Source organism: Triticum aestivum, chromosome 6D (assembly GCF_018294505.1).
Source record: "Triticum aestivum cultivar Chinese Spring chromosome 6D, IWGSC CS RefSeq v2.1, whole genome shotgun sequence".
Taxonomy (NCBI): domain Eukaryota; kingdom Viridiplantae; phylum Streptophyta; class Magnoliopsida; order Poales; family Poaceae; genus Triticum; species Triticum aestivum.
In genome coordinates this window covers 195,464,205-195,485,192 of record NC_057811.1, presented here as the reverse complement: position 1 = coordinate 195,485,192, position 20,988 = coordinate 195,464,205, and the positions used below count along the sequence as shown (strand labels likewise).

Sequence of the window (20,988 nt, the reverse complement as noted above, 5' to 3'; positions counted from 1 at the left end):
CGCGCGAGGAGGCGCCGCTGCGGCCGCAAGGGGCCACGGCGGGGGTCGCGGCGTGCTTACGCAGGCGACCGCGCCCCCTCTTGGGCGGCGGCGAGCCGGGCTCCTCCTGGCGGGCCTTCCCCTTCCCTGCGGCTGAGGACCTCTTCGCAGGCGCCATGAGTGTCGCTGCTAACAATGAAGCAAGGGAGGAGAAGCGAGCAGAGCAGGAAGAGATGGGCGATGGGGGCTCCGCCCCCCCCCCCTCCTCATTTATAGCAGGAGAAGGCCAACCGGCGACCCCCACGATCACAGGAATGATGGTTTTCTCTGCATGTATCAAGGACTCGTCAAGTCGGGCAGTTGCCGAGGCAGCGTTGGGAAGCGGAGACGCCCACGTACCATCAATCGCCATGCGTCAACCGAGGCCGCAGGCTGTTGGAGCCCGCGGGGCTTCGCACTTGCCCCTTGGCTTTGCCTCGAAGCCAAGTCCGAGCGCGCCTTGGGCCCTGGGGCTACTGTCGGGGTCCTGGGAATGGGGGTTCCCAGACTTGCCTGCCTGCGGCCCACGGCGTGGCTCCACCAGCGGCCCTGTATGGCCCATCTTCATCAGTGAACACTCAAGACCCTCGCGAGGGGCCGAGCCTCGCGAGGCGAATGATGCAAGACCTCCTCGGGGGCAGCCTCATTAGGCTGGCTCGCGAGGGGCGGAGAGATCAACACGAGGGGCACCTCGTGAGGTCCCTGTGACGCAAGCCATGACGACCAATGCTAGGTGGGCGCCATGCGGGCGCCAGATCGCCCAGTGTACCCCTTTCCTCTTTGGTGCTAAAGAGGCAAGCGCAGACGAGGAGTCCCGAAGCATCAGGCAAAGGTTGCCATATCAGTGCAACAAGACCAAGACCAGCAGGACGGCAGGACAAAGGTCACCGTGGAGCCCAGGACGGCGTCACCACCAGAGCCTTTGGCAGGCGAAGACCACCATTAGTCAGGATAACTTGTACTGGTTTTCTCCCTTCAAATTTGGCATTGTTGGATCCCTTCCCACCTACATTTGGGAAGAGGACCAGGGCCTCTATAAATAGGACTAGCCACCACAGTAGGAGGCAACTAATCTTGGACCATTCATGTCACGCCCAATATGCGACCCTATCCGAGAGGAACTCGAAGGTCCCACCAAGGATAGACCCGCATATTGAAACGCTTTTGCAAGGTGGATATCATTACATCAACATTACATAATAGATGGGGACACATACAAAAAGGCACAAATGCCGCAAGAATACACCAATGCATCATACATAAGATCAACATCCGACTACGGATGAAACACAAACAGAAGCTCAAACGACATCCACCCTGCTAGCCCAGGCTGCCGACCTGGAACCTATCCCCTGATCGAAGAAGCAGAAGAAGAACTCCAAAACAAGCAACATCGCTCTCGCGTCATGATCATCGCATAACCTGTACCTGCAACTGGTGTTGTAGTAATCTGTGAGCCACGAGGACTCAGCAATCCCATTACCATGGGTATCAAGACTAGCTGAGCTTAATGGGTAAGGAAGGGGTAAAGTGGTGAGGTTGCAGCAGCGACTAAGCAATGTATGGTGGCTAACATACGCAAATAAGAGCGAGAAGAGAAGCAGCGGAACGGTCGTGAAACTAGCAATGATCAAGAAGTGATCCTGAACTCCTACTTACGTCAAACATAACCCAACAACCGTGTTCACTTCTCGGACTCCGCCGAAAAGAGACCATCACGGCTACACACGCGGTTGACGTGTTTTATTTAAGTCAAGTGTCAAGTTCTCTACAACCGGACATTAACAAATTCCCATCTGCCACATAACCGCGGGCACGGCTCTCGAAAGTTTATACCCTGCAGGGGTGTCCCAACTTAGCCCATTATAAGCTCTCACGGTCAACGAAGGATATTCTTTCTCCCGGGAAGACCCGATCAGTCTCGGAATTCCGGTTTACAAGACATTTCGGCAATGGTAAAACAAGACCAGCAAAGCCGCCCGATGTGCCGACAATCCCGATAGTAGCTGCACATATCTCATTCTCAGAGCAACACCGGATGAGACATCCTACGAGTAAAACCAGACCTCGAGTTTCCACGAGGGGCCCCCGCAGTCTACTCAGTTCAGACCAGCACTTAGAGAAGCACTGGCCCGGGGGGGTTAAAATAAAGATGACCCTCGGGAGCACGACTCCCAAGGGAAAAGAAATAGGTGATAGGCAAATGGTAAAACCAAGGTTGGGCCTTGCTGGAGGAGTTTTATTCAAAGCGAACTGTCAAGGGGTCCCCATAACACCCAACCGCGTTAGGAACGCAAAATCAAGGAACATAACACCGGTATGACGGAAACTAGGGCGGCAAGAGTGGAACAAAACACCAGGCATAAGGCCGAGCCTTCCACCCTTTACCAAGTATATAGATGCATTAATTAAATAAGAGATATTGTGATATCCCAACATAAACATAATCCAACTTGGAGCAATCTTCACCTGCAACTAACAACGCTATAAGAGGGGCTGAGCAAAGCGGTAACATAGCCAAACAACGGTTTGCTAGGAAGGGTGGCAAAGGTTAGAGGTTCATGGCAATTTGGGAGGCATTGAAGAGCAAATGATAGGTAGCGCAGCATAGCGATAGAATGAAGCAACTAGCATAGCAATGATAGTAATGAGATCCAAGGTGACGGTCATCTTGCCTGAAATCCCGCTAGAAAGAAGAACGATTCCATGAAGAAGATGAAGCCACGAAGACGAACCAAGCGTAGACGAACGAATCCTCACAATCGCAACGAAACAGGAACTAACGAGAAGGAGCACAACCGGAAAGAAGCAAACAACAAGGTAAACACACAACACATAAACAAACATGATGCTCAACCAAGTATGATGCATGCCAAGGCTATATGATGCTACTCATGGCAAGAGATGATGCATACAAGAGCAACACATCAAAGCAAGTTTAAATGAGGCCGGAAACATCATATAACAATTCCGGTAAGTCCTCATATGCAAGTTTCGAAATTGTTCCAGATCTGAATAAACCTTATGTTCAAGTTGTTAAATAGTAAGTTAAAATGCACCAAGATGATCTACACGAAATTCTAGTCAAGTTACATATAAAGTTCATTTAGTTCGGAGCTACGGCCTAGAAGATATGAGCAAAACAAGTTAAACATGGCATTGATGCAAAATGCATCCAAACATCAAATAAGCACCTCAAAACAAGGATTCAACAAGGTAATATGAAACTACATGCAAAACTAAGCAAGTTCCATATAGAGCATGATCAAAACGGAGCAACGGTGCAACACATACACTCCAAACAAGATATAGCAACAATCTGTCCAAAACAGCAACTAGGCATATTGCAAGCATCAAAACAATATGCTACAGCACCTCAACATAAAAACAAAAGGCATGGACATGATTTACAGGTAAATCATGACAAAACATGGACAGTGAGCTATCTCCATAAATCACTAGAACATGCTCAAAAGGACATGGCAAGATTGCAAATAATTACAGTTTCACAGACTTAGCAGAAATCACTGGACATGGCAGAAATACCATCAGGTTTCAAAGTTTAGAGCTATCAAACAACATGCTACAGGAACAGATCATAGCAAACAAAGGCATGTAATGAATCGACTAATTGCATAAAACAAAAGTCCCTTACTGATCACGAGCCAAAAAGACACAGAAGATATGATGGCACCCATGTAAACATACCAAGTTTTATTAACAGTTTCAGACTTGGAAGAAAAACAGAGCATGGCAGGAACAATGATAAGTAGGCATGTTGGTGAGCTCGAACCACTCACCACAGAGCATAACATGGTATGTGAAGTCAACAAACAGTAAGATGACACAAATAGAAAGCTAATCATGGTAATATCATAGTCATAGGGTGCATGGATCACTAGCAAAACACATGGCAAAACTGAACTTCATGTTAACAGGCTGGCAGCAACATTATTTAGCAAATTTGGAGCCAGATTACAACAAGCTACAGCAGGCTATAAATGCAAACAAGGGCATGGATGGATAAAGCATAACATGTGTAACAAAACATCCTTAGTGAACATCTCCAGATTATGCATAGACCTCATGGTACCAGCATGGCAACATAGCAAAAAAATATAACAGACTCAGACTTAGCAGAAATGACCAAGTCACAAAAATCAGCAACATCACGGAGGCTACTTTGCATGCTTGTGCTAGTCACCACATAGATCACAAAAATACATGTCAAGCACCCATGTAAATATGGCATGGCATAGATGAAAACACATGTAGACCTCAGGCTCATAGGATGCACACACAAAATGCAACAAAGAAGACAAATCACCAAGTTCTGATAACAGACAGCAGTTTAACATCATATAGCACTCTTGCAACGATGTTAGGGCATCAAGATGAACCCAAACAAGCATGGCACAATGTAACAAAATTAAGAGCATCTCATGATGAACATTTTGATATATTATATGCATGACTCGGAGCACCGAGCACGAAGTTATGGCATGATGAACAGGTCAACATAATATGTAAATATTTAGGGACTTAGCAGAAAAAATATACCCCAGGGAAGAAGTGGGACAAAATGGATCGGGACGGCGAGATCCACGCGGCTCGGGGGCGCGTTTGGTTGGAGGGGCGGGTGGATCTCATCCACCCGCGGCGGATCTGGCCGGAGGAGAGCTCCGGTGAGGGCACGGTCGACGAGGGGGCGCGGGGCCGGCGAGGTGGTGGAGACGGGCGACGGGGCCGGAGGCAGCACACGGAGGCGGCGGCGGCGCACCGGCGCGGCAGAGAGCTCGGGCGGCGCCGGCGGCCGGGCGGAGGAGCGGGGCGGCACGGGAGGCTGGGGCGGCCTCGCGCGGGCGTGCGCGGGTACCCGAGGCGGTGGGGCGGCGAACCGGGCCCGGAGGGCCCCGCGCGGGCCACGGCGGGTGAGGCGCGGCGGCGGGGACGGCCGACTGGTGACGTGGGGGCGCGGGAGTGGCTGAGGCGGCGGGGTTGGCGACGTGGCGGGCGCTGATTGGTCGGAGTGAGGTGGAGGCGGTGGCGGACATGTCCGGCGGGGGAGGATGAAACGTCTGGCGACGCGGAGGGGAATTGATCTAGGGTTTTGCCCGAAAATTCGGGGGAGGGGACTAATATATAGGTAGAGGGAGCTAGGAGAGTCCAAATGAGGCACGGTTTTTGCCCACACGATCGTGATCGAACGACCGAGAGCATGGAGGGGGTTAGGATGGGCTAGTGGGCTGTGGTGAAGGGGTGCTGTGCTGCAAAAAGAAGGGGCTTCGGGCTACGCGGTTAACCGTTGGGGTATCAAACGACCTCCAAATGGAACGAAATTTGACGGGCGGTCTACCGGTGCTATACCAAGGCCACTCGGCAAATCTCGACCCATTCCGAGAACGTTTTTCTCCCGCTCATGAAACAAGGTCTGAGAGGAGCGACGGGTGCGGCGAGTGTGTCGGAACACGAAACGGACAACGGGGAAAGAGACCGGATGCAAGTTTTGAAAAACATGCAGATGAAATGCAGATGATGACATGGCAAGATGTAACATGCAAGCAAATGGCATGGCAGCAACGACGAATAACTGGAAGACACCTGGCGCATCGAATCCGAGGCGTTACAATTCAAATCATCCTCAACCACACAAGCTCACCGAGCTCGAGGACACCTCTCCTCAGGAGGCTGTTCTTCCCTTGTACTTGTTCATCCTCAGCCCAAGAGGCAATCGACAACACCACACTGGAGTAGGGTATTACACCACATCGGTGGCCCGAACCAGTATAAACCATGTCTCCTTTGTTCTGCGAGTTCGACGTGCTGAGCTTTGAGATTGCGGTGAGAGCGTGAGCTAGGGGAGGAGAGATCTTCGTGCGCACCCAAGTGTTTGAACCTCAAGGGTTTTGCCGGAACCCGAAATCCGACAAACACCATTTACCAGTCTGTACCCTATGTAATTAAAGTTCGTCCATGGATGATATTGGCTGTGATCTCAATCATTTGGATCCATAAACATATTGAACATGTGTATATCTGAATCTTTTTATGAATTATCTATGAATATTGTCGTGTGATCTATCCATCATTTGGATGCATAGACATGCTAAACTTATGTATATATGAATCTTTTGAGTTGTTGATTGTGAATGTTGGCTATGAATATGAACGTGTCCTGTGAACCTGAGTTTGATACGAATGTTTACCTTTTCTGTTGTACTTGTGTGTGAACTTGTTAGTATGTCTACTGTGGGATTTGTGACGTGTGAGTGTCAACGGCACACCTTCTTCCCGAGAAGAATTGCACCTGCTTTGTTAGGGTAGCAACGGCGCATCAGCTCTTTTTAATATTGTTGCTCTTACTTCCCCCCTCCCCCGCTCAACCCCTGCCGTAATGTTTTCGGCCTCAAAACAAACATAGTACTGCGTTGTTTTGGGGGCTTGATGAAAAATCGAGTGCTGGTTTCTGTAGGTTGGCCCGCCCAGCAATTGGGCTGCTGGTCCACCACGGACTGGGAGGCTAAAAATACAAGTTGTATGGTGCAGAGGCAAGTAAAAAAACGCCATCGAGAGCCATCCACTGAAGAAAAAAGTCGCGTCTGATGTGTTTCTTCAGTCGCGCCGTCGGCCCCCTCTTTAATCCAGTTCGCTCGGGGATCTAGCTGGTATCTTTTTTTCCAGAGGGCGAATAAGTATCAGCTAGGCCTAGGTTTTGTTTTTTAACATGCGTAGCCCACGACATACGGAGAAAGTGGTTTCAACTTATTTTTTGAGGTCCATACCGGCCTATGGGCCTCCCAGCGTAGGTTTTACTTTTTCTTAAAGATCGGCAGCCCAATGTATTTTTTAAAATAAAACGCAGATCTCTATTCTATTTATATCTATATAAGAATAATAATGATGTGTCCAATTTATGTTTTCCCTTCTAACCACATTATATGTATTTATATTATTACTATTATCATATATTTTATAGAGACTTATATATACATTATAAAAACATCCCGCGTGTTATCTATTTATATATATAAAAAGTATTTTACGGGCTAACCAGAAAAAAGAAAATTAGTCTAGAAATTACCACAAAAATTAGAAACATCTAACCGTTAATTTAACCGTCAAAAAATATATATGGCCATCAAATTATATTTAACTTTAAAATTACCCACCATTGCCATTATATTGTAATTGTAATGGGAAAAAAATTTCCCTCACGTCTTCCTTTTTTTCCTTTAACATATCTTTACCCTATCGATCCTCACCCACGCCGCCGCCGTACGTATGCCACCGATGCAGTCGGTCAGTCGACCTCCTCCGATTGAGTACATCCTCGTCCAGTCAAGCTCCTCCGATCCCGTGCATGCACGTCGACGGCTTCGGTCTCAATTTTGCTGCCACAAGCACGCATGAGTCCACAGGCCTTTCAGTCCATCATGCGGCTCTCCAAGATCGATTGAAGCCATGCAACTCTCCAAGATCGATTGTACTCCCTCCGTTCCTAAATATAAGTCTTTATAGAGATTCCATTATAAACCACATACGAATGTATATAGATGCATTTTAAATGTAGATTCATTCATTTTGCTTCGTATGTAGTCAATTTAGTGAAATCTCTACAAAGACTTATATTTAAGAACGAAGGGAGTAGTATTCACGTACAGATAGCTCTCCAAGGTTACTGCGTCATGGGGTGTCTACGTGCTGGGTAAAGGCCACAATTTATTTTCTTGTCCATCGTGCATGCAACTTAGCCTTGATTTATGAGATGCGCCCTAGAGGATTTGCATGCTTGGGTTGACCGCGGAGACCGGAAGATAGGGTCCAGGTGGCCACGAGAGATGACATACAACCAAGGTAGAAACACATTCTAGGTTTGAACCTACTAGATGACCCGGTTGCGCCAATGACGCAAAAAGCGAATTAGAAAGAATGTTAGTAGTGAGTAAGTAGGAAATGTAACTGGAAATATAATGCAATGTGGATTGTATTACATCAGGTATTAACCACAAATCATGAAATCAATACCAAAGAACCAAATAATGTCACCACCTCTATACTAACAACCAACATTTTAGCATAAGGAGTATCACAGGAGTGTTTACTTGCACATCAGGAGTATCACAATTACAACTAAAGAGGCATTATCCTCACTGTTGTCCTGAGCCCTTCACAAGGAGAGTTCCAAGCCTCGCAACTTCTTTCTCCAGCTCTGCAGATGACCCTCAGTTACGAACCTCGTCCCTCAGCTATGATTATTTCAAGATGAAATCAACATGCTATTTCTCTCACATGAAACATGTTCAGAATTCAGTCAGTCTCACTAATCTTTCAGCTACAAAGGCAGAAAGAAAAATGGCATGATCAATAACTAAAAAGAACTGGAACAATAATGCTCGTAGCATTAAAAAACCAAGAAAGTGAATTGAGGACAATAGAACAATTATTTGTAATAACGGCAAGCTTGGCTGATGCAAAACGATCACTCTAAAATTATATCTTTAGAACCAAATTAAAAAGGAACAAAGTAATCTGATACTCCCTCCGTTCCAAAATAACGGTCTCAACTTTGTACAAAAACATCATGTATCTTTAGGACCAATTTTTAGACCATGGTACCACATAAATCAAGAATTAGACATACCAGATTGCAACGTATTCATGGTCAGTTACCAATTATGTCACACCAAGGATTTGCACATATAACCTGAAATAACTGCAGCTAGCTTGAAGTCTGAAATCTACCGGGTGACAGACAAAAGCAACACGACCAAACCTTATTCTTATTGGACGAGCACAAGATTTATGAGAAGATAACTCATAAAAAATCCTATTTGGTTTCTGGATGCATGCACTTTCTGGATTGTGCACATCAAATCATGGAAGAACATTCCTAGGAGAGCCATTGTAGCACAACGAAGTAAACCGAAAATCAAAAAAGAGAAGTGAGTCCGTATCATGTAATTTAGCAATGTATCAGCCCATATCACCATTTATTTTCCAAAGACCAAAGAAAATGACAGAAGTTTCCCTATTCTTTCCTGTACCTTTCTACCAAAATGTTCTCTATTTACGGGCGCCACACAGACTATTTCCACTTGGCGGCAGGTTAGACACAGCAATCCTCGCCGCGAGCTGCAGAAGAACCACACACGCACATACGTCAGGCCAGGAGACACGAACACGGGCGCCGTGAGGGGGGGACGGAACGGACCGGAAGGGGAGAGACAGATCGAAAGAGGGAACGTACGGAGGCATAGTCAGGCTGGGAGGCGGTGAGCTCGGCGACGGTCTCGGCGGCGAGCTCGTCGAGCTGGCTGGTGGTGACGCCCATGTATACCCTGACGCAGACATTCTACGCAGACCTTCTGCGCGACGAGCACGGGGTCACAGTGCTCCTGGATGAGCCCATAGCTGAGCTTCTTGAGCCGCACCGTGATCTTGTCGAAGTGCACCGTCTCCGTCTGCCCGTCCCGCTTCACGACGTACATCACCGAAAACTAACAAAAACATACTCATGTGCATCATCCAAACAGGCAATGGTTTTGCCTGTTTGTACATCAGAATCAATAATTGAATTATCAACAGATTGGTATATGCAACATGCTTAAATATCATGCCAGGAGAAGAATTAAATGCCACATTTATGAATAACTGAACATTATGAATGCCATGCTGTATTTTTTAATGGTAATGATCCAAGATAGTTAAATAGATGGTCATTATTAGGAATGCTCCATAGGATCTAAAGACACGTGTGCATGTTTCTTAAGTGTGCTTTCTAAAATTGGATGCCCATTTAGGAATGCTAGTATTTTTTTATGCTTGCTGCTCCAAGCCACTAAGATATGGGTATCATACTAAAAAGCAGCATCCTTACACCAAAACAGATGAAATACTTTCTTGCAACAATTCGTAATAAGCATCGCAATTTCCCCTGCAGAAATAAAAGAACTATCTGAGCTTTTAAGTCAAACACACATAGATATATGCAATCAAATACCTGTAGGCTATTGTATATGAGACCATTATTTTTGCGCAACAAATACAAAACTTGAGAAGCAAAAACTAAAGTAACGGATTAAAATAGGTAAATGTTTTAACCACACTTTATCACACAATAAGCTCATACGCTTGGCACCTTCCAGCCGGATCTATCATTGCTCAGCCATCTGAGCTCACTTGGGCAGATTACATAAAAGAAATCCTAAATTCATAAAAAGTGTTGAGGTGTAGATTGAGCTTACTAGGCCAGATGACTAAACTATGTACACCTACCACAGATCCTTCCACCTAGAGTGGAGAAACAGTTTTAAGTAAAGAAAAGCGGAAACGATTGTTAAGGAGGCAATGAAAGTAACTAATCAAAAGGGAAACATGCAAGGCAAAACATATACCCATTCCAAAATCAACCTCCAATGTACACACTTGCAAATTCGTTTAGACGTTCTGCAGGTGCCATTTATAAAATATTCAAGGCTCAATAAATTTTGAAACCTCATGACCTCTTACAAGCAGATGATCTACGACATGAGATGAATAACTTGTAGGCTATGCTATAGGTGAATAACTTGTAAGCTATGCTATAGGTGATACAACCTTCGCGGAAAAACAAACACAGAATTCAACAATACAAATATGAGTACCACAAAAATGATTTCTGGACAGTAAACAATTCCAATGCTTAGGATCTCTGTTATGTGTAGATTTCACGCTAGTAGAAACTACCTGCTAGCAAAGGTGAAGTAGGAAATGCTTGGCACATGATACTCGTATATTTTTCTTTGTTTCAGTAAACAGAGTAACCACAGGTCTCCAACACCAGCAAGGCAGCAAGCAAATAGGCTCACCCATCCACAAAGATCCAAATAAGGAGCTCTGAGAACACGGCCGCCTGTAGAAGTTAGAAAAATAATAAGTTTTGTGAACATGATTTAGTACAATGCTCTCAATAGATGCTAAATATCAATTTCACTCCGATTACCTAAAATACTCAAGTTTTGTACTAAGTTCTAGAAAGACATCAATTGTGAAAATGCACGAGGTCTAAGAAATTAAACTATGTGGTGAATTGCAATAACAAATTGGAAAGAACAGAAAATTAGAAATATTGACCAAGGAGTTCCATGATACACATGGGATTGAAATTAATTACTGTACAACAATTCATAGCCTTCAGTGGAAAAATGTTAGATAGAAAGTCCAAACTTGAATAAGCATATATCTATCTGAACAACAGGAGAAAAGCAGAGCAAGTTCTAACAATGCAGATCCAAGCAGCTTTATGTAGTGATGATGTCATGTGGGGCCAGCCCTATAGGCGTAAGGGACCTGCACGGGCTGGCCCTGCACCTGCCTAAAGATATGTCCTAGTTTAATTACAGTCTTTTTAGATTAGGAGTCTGGGTATTAGTTGGAAAGGTTTAGTCCCGAAGAAGGTTACCCTGCCAACACCCAATTGTAATAGGAGTCTTAGTCATTAGGCTATATATAGCCAGCCCTTGATCAATAAACGCAAGCAGAATATCCTACAACCTCTCCTCCCTTGCTCCTGCGCCACGGCGCCCCTCCTCACCCCCTTCTCCAACCATAGGCAAGCGAGGGCCTCGCCCTCGTCCTCCCACCAACCACGACTACAACCTGCGCGGCAATCAGCCAGGCCGTGACAACTTGGTATCAGCCTCCTCGTCGATCCCAGCGGCCATGTCTCCGCCACCGCCGCCGGCGCCTCTATCGCGACCAAACAGCACGAGGATCATGAGGCTGTGGGTCGCCACTTTGAACAGCCTCTCGGAGGAGAACCACACTGCTCGGACAGAGCGCGCCGAGGACCGCGCCACCCTCCAGTCCATCGCCGCGACACTCAAAACCCTCCAGGACCAGCTGGCGGACACGTCACAGCAGCAGCGCACGCAGAACCTGGCCCTCCTTCGGCTGGAAGGCAAGGGCACGCCTCAATTGGGTGGTACCGGGCTCCTGCGGCCCCCAGATGCGCCATCCCACACCGGGGCCCCGGCCGATCCAGGGGATAGGGCTCCGCACCTCTACAAGATTGATTTTCCCCTCTTTGACGGGGCCAGCGATCCACGGCCGTGGCTGACACGTTGCAATCTCTTCTTCCTCGGGCAGCGAACGCCGGAGTCGGATAAGACTTGGCTCGTCTCATACCACCTCACCGATGTCGCCGCATTATGGTATGGCCACCTCGAGACTAAGTTGGGCCAGCGGCCGTCCTGGACCGAGTTTCAAAAACTGATCGCCAACCACTTCGGACCGCCGACCCGCGCCAACCCCTTTGGCGAGCTGATCTCCACCCGCCGCTCTGGCACCGTGGCAGAATACTCCAAGCGCTTTCTAGAGAATCTCTCTCGGGTGCGCCCCATTGCTGACGACGATGAGCGGGATATCTTCACCAACAACTTGGGCGAGCCTATGAAAACTCAGGTCGAGATGCTGAAACCGGCGACTTTGGACGCAGCTATGGACTTAGCAATCTCCTTTGAGCACCTCAATATTGTCACCAGCACCGCGACCACTCCGGGCCGGCCCAACCGTCCACTCCGCCCCATGGTTGCACCTACTCCGGCCTTGCCGGACTCCTCCAACTCCACGCCCGCGCTCGTCTTTAAACGACTCACGCCCGCCGAGATGAATGAACGGCGCGCTAAGGGTCTCTGCTTCAATTGTGACGAGAAGTTCGCGCGGGGCCATCGCTGCAAACGGTTGTTCTATATTCAATCCGCCGACGCCGAAGAGGAGCAGTTTGAGGATTTCCAGGAAGCACAAATCTCACTCTTGGCTGTTACCGGAATTCCCACCAGCGACACAATGCAGGTCACTCTTCGCATCGGGGACCGTGACTTGGTCGCCTTGCTTGATTCAGGCAGCACTCATAACTTCATCCACGAAGAGTTGGCCACCATCGTCGGGCTGCCTTTCTCCTCCAATCGTCGTTGGGAGTCACGGTCGCTAATGGCGATAAGGTGACCTGTCGGGGACTCCTTCAGCAGGCTGCGATCACCATTGACAAGGAGCGTTTCGTTGTTGATCTGCATGCCATTCCATTGGGCGGGTTCGACATCGTCCTCGGTACACGATTCCTCAAAACTCTTGGGCCAATTCTCTGGGATTTCACTACGCAGTGGATGTCGTTTTGGCACTCGGATCACCGTGTGGAGTGGTCGGGCCTCGGCTCCCTCGGACGTCCTGCCCACCTACACGCGTGCGAAGGCAAGGAACTTCTGGACAGCCTGCTGGCCACTTTCACCGATGTTTTCGCCGACCCACAGGGCCTGCCGCCGCAGCGCGCACATGACCATCATATTCATCTTATTCCCGGGACACCGCCGGTTGCTGTCCGTCCCTACCGCTACCCAACGATTCAAAAAGATGAACTAGAGCGCCAATGTTCAGAGATGCTAGCTCGCGGTCTGATCCGTCCTAGTTCTTCTGCATTTTCATCCCCCGCTCTACTCGTCAGAAAGGCCGACGGGACTTGGCGTTTCTGTATCGACTACCGTGGTCTCAACCTTGTCACCATCAAGGACAAGTTTCCAATTCCTGTTGTCGATGAACTTCTGGATGAACTCAAGGGCGCCCGCTTTTTCACCAAACTGGATCTCGGTCGGGTTACCACCAGGTTCGGATGGCCCCTGAGGATATCCACAAGACGGCCTTCCGCACACATGAGGGCCTCTTTGAGTTTGTAGTGATGGCCTTTGGTTTGACAAATGCCCCAGCGACGTTCCAAGCACTCATGAACGACGTCCTCCGTCCCTACCTTCGTCGGTTTGTGCTTGTGTTTTTCGATGATATCTTGATCTACAGCTCGTCCTGGTCGGATCACCTACGTCATGTCAAGCTCGTTTTGGAGGCTATGCGCACACATCAACTGCTTCTCAAGCGCTCCAAGTGTTCCTTTGGGGAGGAAACCATGGCTTATCTGGGACACGTCATCTCCGCTGCAGGAGTTGCCATGGACAGCGACAAGGTTCTTGCCGTGGTAGACTGGCCGGTTCCGCGCACCGTCCGCGCTATGCGTGGTTTCTTAGGACTGGCAGGATACTACCGCAAGTTCATCCGGGATTTTGGCACCATTGCAGCTCCCCTCACGGCACTCCTCAAGAAAGACGGATTTCTTTGGATGCCTGCAGCGACTATTGCCTTTGAAGCCCTCAAGAAAGCTCTTACCACAGCCCCTGTGCTTCAGCTGCCGGATTTTGCTGTTTCATTCATTGTGGAGTGTGATGCATCTGGATCTGGTTTCGGGGCAGTCCTGCATCAAGGTGGCGGCCCCATTGCCTATTTCAGCAAAACCATCGCTCCGCGTCATGCTTCTCTCGCCGCTTATGAGCGGGAGCTCATTGGTCTGGTGCACGCCGTGCGCCACTGGCGGCCCTATCTTTGGGGACGTGCGTTCGTTGTCAAAACTGACCACTACATCCTAAAGTTTTTGCTGGACCAACGCCTCGCTGCCATTCCACAACATCATTGGGTGGGCAAACTGTTGGGGTTCGACTTCACGGTGGAATATAAACCAGGTCGCCAAAATATCGTCGCCGGTGCTCTTTCTCGCCGTGATGCTCCTGCCGGCCAGGCACTCGCCATATCCGGGCCTTCTTTTGATCTGTTTGAAGCTCTCCGTCAGGCTGCACACACGGACCCGGCGCTTGTCACTTTTCGGGAACAACTAGAATCTGGTGAGTTAGGACAGCCTTGGGCTCTTGTTGATGGTGTTGTTACCTTCCAACAGCGGGCTTATGTACCACCTGCGTCGCCGCTGCTCGGGGAGGTCCTGGCTGCAGCCCATGATGCGGGCCATGAAGGTATCCAGAAGTCACTTCATCGTCTTCGCCGGGATTTCCATCTGCCGCAAGCAAGGGCTGCACTTCAGCAGTATATTCATGCTTGTCAGGTTTGTCAACGCAACAAGACGGAGCAGCTTCATCCAGCCGGCTTATTGCAGCCCTTGACAGTGCCCTCTCGTGTCTGGGAAGACATCTCCATAGATTTCATTGAGGCACTTCTGAAGGTGGGCGGCAAAAGTGTGATACTGACCGTTGTGGACCGTTTCTCCAAGTATGCGCATTTCATCCCCTTGGCGCATCCGTACACTGCGGAGTCTGTTGCTAAAGCCTTCTTCTCCAACATTGTCCGACTTCATGGGTTTCCCACATCCATCGTTTCGGACAGGGATGTGGTTTTCACTTCGGGCTTTTCGAAGGCTCTGTTTGCCGCCGCGGGGACACGCTTGCACATGAGTTCGGCCTTCCATCCGCAGTCTGATGGGCAATCTGAGGCTGTCAATCGCGTCATCACCATGTACCTCCGTTGCATAACTGGGGATCGCCCACGGCAGTGGCTCCAATGGTTGCCTTGGGCAGAGTACTGCTACAACACTTCGTACCACTCAGCGTTGAAGGACACGCCTTTCAGGGTGGTTTATGGACGGGATCCCCCCTCATTCCGGGACTATACGCCGGGCGAGATTCGCAATCAGGCGGTGGAACGGCAGATCGTCGACCGCGATCAGTTCTTACACGACAACCGTGAGCGTCTCCTTCAGGCAGCACAACAGTACAAGCATTACTATGATGATAAGCATCAGGCCCTTTCTTTTGATGTTGGAGAGTGGGTTTGGCTCCGTCTTCAGCACCGGCCGGCGGCATTCCTTGGAGTAGGCGCCAAAGGGAAATTGGCTCCCAAATATTATGGGCCTTCCAAAGTCCTCGCTAAAATCGATACGGTTGCTTACCGTTTGGAGCTGCCCCCACGCGCCCGCATTCACAATGTTTTCCATGTCGGGGTCCTGAAGAAGTACCATGGCCCACCGCCGGAAGTTCCGCCGATGCTTCCACCTCTGTTTCAGGGTCGAGTACATCCAACCCCTGTCCAAGCATTGCGTGCTCGTATTGCCCGCGGTATCCAGCAGGTGCTCATTCACTGGGAGGGCCAGCCGGCGTCTGCTGCTTCATGGGAGGATGTTACAACCTTCCGCGAACGTTATCCAAGCTTCCAGCTCAAGGACGAGCTGTTTCAGAATGGAGGGGGAGATGTCATGTGGGGCCAGCCCTATAGGCGTAAGGGACCTGCACGGGCCGGCCCTGCACCTGCCTAAAGATATGTCCTAGTTTAATTACAGTCTTTTTAGATTAGGAGTCTGGGTATTAGTTGGAAAGGTTTAGTCCCGAAGAAGGTTACCCTGCCAACACCCAATTGTAATAGGAGTCTTAGTCTGGTCTTGTAATTAGGCTATATATAGACAGCCCTTGGATCAATAAACGCAAGCAGAATATCCTACAACCTCTCCTCCCTTGCTCCTGCGCCACGGCGCCCCTCCTCACCCCCTTCTCCAACCATAGGCAAGCGAGGGCCTCGCCCTCGTCCTCCTACCAACCACGACTACAACCTGCGCGGCAATCAGCCGGGCCGTGACAGATGACAAAAGAATACAAGCTTTGATAAGACAAAATATAGGCATGTCCAATAAAATCTTAGTATCATTATAATTTTTAATCCGTGGATAACCTGAAATTAACTACACGTACAGATCAAAAGTCCAAAGTTCTGAGAAAGCTCCTTCCTTATTCTAATTTACAAGAACAATACAAGCAGGAAAAGAGATAACCCCATCAAATTACTTTATGTGGCATATATGGTACTATGGAAGAAGCTCCAAAACAAACCACTACATGTCACCGAAACTGAATGGGCAACACAAAATACATAACAAAAAGGAACAAATAATTGGCAGAGCAAAGCTGGGAAGCAATGAGATGAAGAACAAAAGTACCTTGACAGAAGACCTTTTTCACAAATAAAGACGGCGCAACGGCGCACTCCCCAGTCCAAACAGAGTATATCCATGAACGAGCAGCGTAGCATCTGAAACAAAGAATTAGAAGTAACAAAGGGAAATATATGGGATATGTCTCACCGTTGTGACCGGAGGGATACTTCCAGGTGTAGCAAATGGGGAAACCAATTACAACACCATAAGTGTGATAAACGACAACATGCACATTCGAGTCGTTCAGCCTATGTATCTGTGGAATGAGGACTTACATTTTAGCAGAACAACAATGGGCCTTTGAGATGCATCATATCTCCATCTCCGAGATTTCAGTGCTAATATACCAACCAACTTGTCTGTAGCTGATAGTCTTGTGGGCTGCAGAATATGTACGCAGTATGCTACCCGACAAAAATAAGCAAACAAAATAGCACATGTGTTGCGTGCACAATTTGTAAATCAGCAACATTGTTCCCATCAGTGCTATTGTGTGCAGTTAGTATAAAAATGATTCATGAGAAATATCGATATCCATTTTTATATTCAGGTATGGGGTTTAAGGTTCAAACTCAAGCGTCTCCATATTAGGAATTTTCATTTTCAGAACAGTATCATGTATGGATTCATTCTTAAGTTTCTTGTATTACTGTTTCAGTATAGATTTGCATTTGGGGGTACGGTAAGAAAAAAATGTCTAGTAAGAGCGTACAAAACAGAAGAATTTCACCTATCTCACAAATTTCATGGACAGAAACAAGAAATCTCGATGGAACACTGTCGGTGTGAGTTTTTGGTCACCCTGCCTTAGTGTACAATCTCTGAGCTAACAAAATTCAGAAAACCAATTCAATGCCATAGATACAAAATTGACCAGTGAATTAAATTTCTTCTAGGTTCAGTTGCAAACGAATGTCTAGTAAGGATGGTACAGAACAAAAGAGTTTGACTCATCACACCAATTTCATGGACAAAAACAGGGAATCTTGATAGAACCCTGTTAGTGTGAGAGTTCCTGGTCGCCCCTGGCTTAGTGCACACACTCCCAGTTGACAAAACCCATGATTGGAGCTTGAAGTTGAACGTGCGGAAAAGACGATCCAAGAAACATGAAACTGAACAGGACGCAAGAGAATAGCCATACCTATGTTTCCCAAGGATCTGTGTGTCTAAGCTCAAGAACATTCTGTGTATCTGCTCAGCTCTGATCTGCAGCGAAGTTATCAGCACCTGTAGAGATCCAAAAGCATTAAATCCATAGCTTTAAAAACAGAACCGGAATGTGCCATTCATGTGCATCAGAAAAGAACATTCACAACTAAAATATCACTTCACATCAAGACTATTCAACTGCTATGAACCTAAAATTTCAGGGATATGCACAACTGATCTAAGCAAGGCACTCACTGAGCATGAATTCAGCATCTCTGATAACCACCTACTTTCAGTACATTTATTCCGTTGCTGCCCTCCTGCAGGCATCTACAGTCATGTCAGTGAACTACAAGAAAAAGGGAAAAAATCAAACAACAACCAATCATCAGCAAAACATGAAGAAACTGAAAGAAAAACTGAACAAATGTTGTCCTTACAGGGTACCCTGACCTCATAATTAACCTTGGGTTTCTTCTCTTCCATGCCAGATCTACAGAATAAGATTACACAATGAATTAGCAGGGCATCAATCTTAGTTGCATACACAAAAACATTTGGCAAAAGAACTTTGTATGGTGACTATTGTTCTCTTTCAGCCATAACAGTTCTCTCCATGTGTAACAAGAACGAGGGGGTCAGGAAAGAGAGAGAGAGAGAGAGAGAGAGAGAGAGAGAGAGAGAGGGCACGGAGGGGAGAGGGGGGGGGGGGGGGGGCACCTGCGTGTAAAGGGGAGGTTGGCCTCGCCGGCGTTCGTCCCTCCCACTCCAGACCGGCAACCTAGAAGGAGGTCAGGAGAGCTGCCGGCCGCCCCGTCGCTCACCGGCGCTCGCCGTCGGCGGCATCAATCGAGCCCCCATCAGAACGTTGACTTCCTCTGGGGTCTCCTTTTCCACGTTCAGATCCCGGCCAGCACGACCAGTCCACGCGCTGGCTCTTCGAGGAGAGAACAGAAGGAAGGAGGCGGCGGCGAGGTTGTGCTGGAGAAGAGGACGCGGGGAGGCGAGCTTCTCCGGCGGCGGCAGCGGCAGGAGAGGAGGCGGGGGGGGGGGGGCGCGGGGGAGACGCTGGGCCGGCGTGGGTAGGGGCGATGGGAGAGACAGGGGTTAGCGAGAGAGAGAGGAGGGGGAGGCGAGTGGGACGGGAGGCGGCGGCGAGGGTTTCTCCACGCGGCTGTAATTTATACCCCTGCACATGAAAAGACTAAAATGCCCTCGGCGGGGTGCAGAATTTACAGGCGGCGGCATATCACTGTTTATAGCGATTTAGGGGCGACGTGGAGGGCTTTCTCCTTCCTAGCAGTTCTTAAGGGTTTACATGTGGTGGCATATCACTGTTCATAGCGCAATCTAGGGGGCGACGTGGAGGGCTTTTTCCTTCCTAGCAGTTCTTGAGGGTTTATATGTTCAATGCTGAGGAACCCCAGCTTGCCTTGGCGCAATACCACACAATGATCCAGGCATACATCCTTCCGCCTCTTAGATCCAGACTTCTAGGCATACATCCTCCTCCGCTCAGGTCAGCAATCCAGACTTCAAGCCCTACGTCCTTCCTCCTCTTTGAGGTCTTTTTTTGACTCAGAAAAATAGGGCCGGAAGGCACATGCGCCCCTCCAACGTGGATCGCACCACAATATGCAACATGAGCAGCAGCCCAAGCCAAGATAGGTATGTTGATCACTTCTCCCAAACAACCCTACACTAATCATTTGCATGTAATTCTCTTTTGTTTTTGTTCCTAATACCATATATACTAATCTCACAATCAGTCTTACAGTCCATCACATATTATTTACACCAACCTCACATTCAATCTCATGATCCCATAAAAAAACTCATGATAGGTTAGACTTGTACCCATCATAGGCAACCCTTCAGGTTTTTCACTTGGGGTTTTTGCAGATGATGTAGCTATCACTCCAAATTAATATACACCACCATGATGGCTTTCCCTCAAAGAAGAAAAAGAACTCTCAAAAGCAAGTGCCCCAATATCCTCGATTGTGCCATCGGTCCATCAAGTGAGCCTCCAGTAAGTACCATCTGCATAAATCGTATAGAAATGACATAATTTATTTATTTTTCTCAAAAGCAAGAACATTAACAATAGTACAACTTACGACTACAATTCAAGGTATGACAACACAATCAAATAAGCTTTGTATTCATGTCCTAAGTTCCCCTTGTGATTTTTCAGCGGTCATTGTACATCAACTTTGCATCCTCGATTGCAATCTAATCTTATTCTTAGAGTTCAATCTTTTCTCAACAGCAAGAACAAAAACAATAGTACAATCCACGTCTTCAATTCAAGGCGCAACAAAACAATCAAATAGCTTTAAGTTCAGATCAAGCTCTAAGTTCCTCGTGCAATTTTTCAGTCGTTATTTTACATGAACTTGCCATCCTCAATTGCAATATTATTCTTCACTAAATATATGCTTTTATGGACTTGCATGTAACTACAACAATATGATAAAATATACTCATAGTATGTGTTTTTTCACATGAAGACTGGAATTTAATACCCACTGGTATTGGAAGTTGATCTCCTTTATTTCTACAACAAAGAAGAAAATTTGTAAGCTGAAAAAAAATCATAAATTATCAAAACCTTAAGGAGTACTCCGTGATGATTTTATAATATATCTATTCCTCTTTAATAATATATGCATTCTATTTATGTAGGAAGAAACAAAGAAAGTTAAAGGTCGGGCACATAGCAAAAATGTGAGAAACCTGCCAAGGTGGTTAAAAGCATCAATTGTACAATCCAACAAGCTTATCCGTTACTAACCATGAATCTTCAAAAGGTGGTATAATAACAATCTCACAACTAAAATATATAATGCAACAATTCAAGTTAAGCACATGTGGGTTTGTGATTAGGATTGGACGGGAAAAATATTTCAAATTATTATCTTACTGATGTGAATCCAGTCAATAAACAATGGAAAGAGGTGGAAAAACTACATGCAATATATTGTACAAGTCCATGTTCGCTTTCACATCAACAGGAGGAAAGGTAGACA

At 47.4% G+C, this 20,988-nt stretch overlaps 1 long non-coding RNA gene across 8 annotated transcripts; it reads right to left on the bottom strand.

The window, feature by feature from the left end:
• Positions 1-7,967: 7,967 nt before the first annotated feature.
• Positions 7,968-19,018, bottom strand: LOC123144439 (uncharacterized). Of its 8 annotated transcripts, none has more exons than XR_006471471.1 (8): positions 18,677-19,018; positions 18,410-18,449; positions 18,212-18,276; positions 16,808-18,034; positions 10,744-10,909; positions 9,266-9,952; positions 9,063-9,150; positions 7,968-8,350 (listed from the first exon to the last, which is right to left on the bottom strand). It is a non-coding gene; the product is annotated as an uncharacterized lncRNA (long non-coding RNA). The 8 variants fall into 8 exon arrangements; XR_006471470.1 differs by having other exon boundaries at positions 7,968-9,150; positions 9,266-9,564; positions 9,896-9,952; XR_006471466.1 differs by having other exon boundaries at positions 7,968-9,150; positions 18,212-18,305; positions 18,397-18,449.
• Positions 19,019-20,988: the final 1,970 nt, after the last annotated feature.